Source organism: Pongo pygmaeus, chromosome 18 (assembly GCF_028885625.2).
Source record: "Pongo pygmaeus isolate AG05252 chromosome 18, NHGRI_mPonPyg2-v2.0_pri, whole genome shotgun sequence".
Lineage (NCBI taxonomy): Eukaryota > Metazoa > Chordata > Mammalia > Primates > Hominidae > Pongo > Pongo pygmaeus.
The window spans coordinates 3,281,336-3,284,847 of record NC_072391.2 but is presented as its reverse complement, the minus strand read 5'-3'; the positions used below and the strand labels follow the sequence as shown (position 1 = coordinate 3,284,847).

General features: G+C 54.6%; 1 pseudogene; it reads right to left on the bottom strand.

Annotated features, from left to right (window-relative positions):
- Positions 1-2,071: 2,071 nt before the first annotated feature.
- On the bottom strand, positions 2,072-3,223 carry LOC129016054 (interleukin-32-like; annotated as a pseudogene).
- Between the last annotated feature and the right edge of the window lie 289 nt (positions 3,224-3,512).

The following is a 3,512-nucleotide window of genomic DNA, read 5'->3' as shown; positions in this document are numbered from 1 at the left end:
TAAGCTAGGCCCAGGGCCCTGCTGCTCTTTGCAGCCTTGGGACATCGCTCTGTGCCCCAGCCACTCCAGCTCCACCTGTGGCTAAAGAAGGCCAAGGTACAACTCAGGCCATTGCTTCAGAAGGTGCAAGTCCCAAGCCTTGGCAGCTTCCATGTGGTGTTGGGCCTGCAGGTCTGCAGAAGGCAAGAGCTGGGCTTTGGGGGCCTCCGCCTAGATTTCAGGGGACCTATGAAATGCCTGTACGGCCACACAGAGGTCAGTGTCAGGGGCAGGGCTGTCATGGAGAACCGCTACTGGGGCAATACAGAGGGGAAATATGAGGTTGGAGCCCCCACACAGACTCTCTACTGGGGCACTGCCTAGTGGAGCTGTGAGAAGAAGACCATTCTCCTCCAGACCCCAGAATGGTAGATCCACCAAGCGCTTGCTCTGTGTGCCTGGAAAAGCCGCAGGCACTCAACACCAGCCCATGAAAGCAGCTGCCGGGGCTGCACCCTGCAGAGCCACAGGGGCAGAGCTGCCCCAGGCCCTGAGAACCCCCCTTGCATCAGGGAGCCCTGGATGTGAGACATGGAGCCAAACAGATCGCTTGGGAGCTTTAAGATTTAACGACTGCCCTGGTGGATTTGGGTCTTGCCTGAGGCCCGTAGCCCCTTTTTTGGCCAATTTCTCCAATTTGGAAAGGGAACATCTACCCAATGCCTGTACCCGCAATGTGTCTTGGAAGTAACTAACTTGCTTTTGAATTTACAGGCTTATAGGCAGAAGGGACTTGCCTTGTCTCAGGTGAGACTTTGGATTGGCCTTTTGGGTTGATGCTGGAATGAGTTTAGACTTTGGGGGACTGTTGGGAAGGCACGATTGAGTTTTGAAATGTGAGAAGGACATGAGGTTTGGGAGGGTCCAGGGGCAGAATGAGGTGGTTTTCTCTGTGTCCTCATCCAAATCATCTCAAGCTGTAATCCCTACATGTCGAGGGAGGGGCCCGGTTGGAGGTGACTGGATCATGGGGGCGGTTCCCCCATGCGCTTCTGGTGTAAGTCAGTGAGTTCTCACAAGATCTGGTGATTTAAAAGCGTTTGGCAGCCAGGCACAGTGGCTCACGCCTGTAATCCCAGCACTTTGGGAGGCCGAGGTGGGCAGATCACCTGAGGTCAGGAGTTCAAGACCAGCCTGGCCAACATGGTGAAACCCCATCTGTACTAAAAATACAAAATTAGCCTGGCATGGTGGTGCATTCCTGTAATCTCAGCTACTCAGCAGGCTGAGGCAGGAGAATCGCTTGAACCTGGGAGGCAGAGGTTGCAGTGAGCTGAGATCACCCCATTGCACCCCAGCCTGGGCGACAAAAGCAAAACTGCATCTCAAAAAAAAAAAGAAATGTGTATGGCAGTTCCCCCAACCTTGCTTCTCCTGCTGCCATGTAGGACGTGCCTTGTTTCTCTTCCGCCTTCCCCCATGATTGTAAGTTTCCTCAGGCCTCCCCAGCCATGTGGAACTGTGAGTCAATTAAACTTCTTTTGTTTATAAATTACCCAGTCTCAGGCATTCTTTGTTTTTTTTTTTTTTTAGGTGGAGTCTTGCTGTCTCCCAGGCTGGAGTGCAGTGGCACGATCTCAGCTCACTGCAAGCTCCTCCTCCTGCGTTCACGCCATTCTCCTGCCTCAGCCTCCCGAGTAGCTGGGACTACAGGCGCCTGCCACCACGCCCGGCTAATTTTTTGTATTTTTAGTAGAGACAGGGCTTCACCGTGTTAGCCAGGATGGTCTCGATCTCCTGACCTCGTGATCCGCCCGCCTTGGCCTCCCAAAGTGCTGGGGTTACAAGCGTGAGCCACCGTGCCCAGCCTTCAGGCATTCTTTATAGAAGTGTGAAAACGGACTAATACGGCAACAGATCAGCCTTGCCCTGGGAAACCCACCTCCGTGATCATGGTATCTCCCCTGCCAGGTAAGTATAAGCAAGTTTTATTAAGATGCCACGGTGACAGCGCCAGGTCAGAGCTGCAGCAGGAACGCCAGGCAGGGAGACTGAGTGTGCGGGAGGGGGGCGGGGTACAGGAGAGCTGAGGGAGGGGACAGGGTGGGTGTGCGGTGAGGGGGAGGGCAAAGGTGGTGTCAGTATCTTCATTCTGAGGAGTGGGGTTCAGAGCACTTCTGGGTGTCAGCTCCTCCATCCCCCCGTGGGGCTCCTTAGGACTGGAAAGAGTGGAAAGAGGACCTGAAGAGCTTTGACAGAGAGCAGCAGAAACTCTTGAACTCTTTCCAGAGGGCCTGCACTGCATGGACCAGGGCCGCCACCTTCTCCTTCACCCAGGCCGGAACCCAGTGCCACCACGTCTGCAGCCGCTGCAGCATGGCCTGGAACCATCTCACCTTGTCACAAAAGCTCTCCTCGGGCTCCTCGGTTGCGGGATCCTCAACATCCAGGACAGGGGATCTGTTGCCTCGGCACTGTAATCCATCTCTTTCTTTTTCAATAAAGGAGTGAGCTCCTGTGGAATGGGAGCACCATTCGGCGTCTGTAGGTGGGGTGTCAGCCCCAGGCCCTGGCCACACCCAGGCCTCTCAGCCTTTTCCTGAGCCTGGGAGAGGGAGGCCCACAGGTGTTGGTTTCCTGGCTATAAACAAAATCTCTGCAGCACTGTGATATGTTCATGATGGCCATGACGCCCTCGCTGGAAGGTTGTGGGTTTACCAGAATGAGAGCAAGGAACACCTGGCCCACCCAGGGCGGAAAACTGCTTAAAGGCGTTCTTAAACCACAAACAACAGCCTGAGTGATCTGTGCCTTAAGGGCATGTTCCTGCTGCAGATAACTAGCCAGACCCACTCCTTTATTTCCACCCATCCCTTCCTTTCCCATAAGGGATACTTTTAGTTAATCGAATATCTATAGAAACAATACTAATGACTGACTTGCTGTTAATAAATACATGGGTAAACCTCTGTTCGGGGCTCTCAGCTCTGAAGGCTGTGAGACCCCTGATTTCCCACTTCACACCTCTGTATTTCTGTGTGTGTGTCTTTAATTCTTCTAGCGCTGCTGGGTTAGGGTCTCCCCGACCGAGCTGGTCTAGGCAAGCTGAGGGTGCCCCTGCACCAGGAAAGGGGCTCACAGGAAGGCCCTGCAAGTGCAGCTGCAGCCAACAGGAACAGCAGGACACCCTCCAGAGGTGACCCCAGCCGCCTCTGCCCAGCACTCCCCCGCCCCAATCCTCCATGATCCCTGCCTCCAGTCACCCAGTCAGCATGGCTGTACTGGACACTGGACCACAGGGCTGAAGAGACCCAGAGAACACACAGAGGAAGGGGCCACCTTACACACAGATGGGGACCCTCCTCTGGGAAGGGAGCACTTTCTGCACAGAAGTTTGAGGGGAAGGAGCTGGGTGTGGTGGCTCACTCCTGTAAACCTAGCACTTTGGGAGGCCCAGGTGGGAGGTTCACTTGAGCCCAGGAGCTTAAGACCAGCCTGGGCAACATAAGGAGAACCCCTTTCTCTACAAAAAA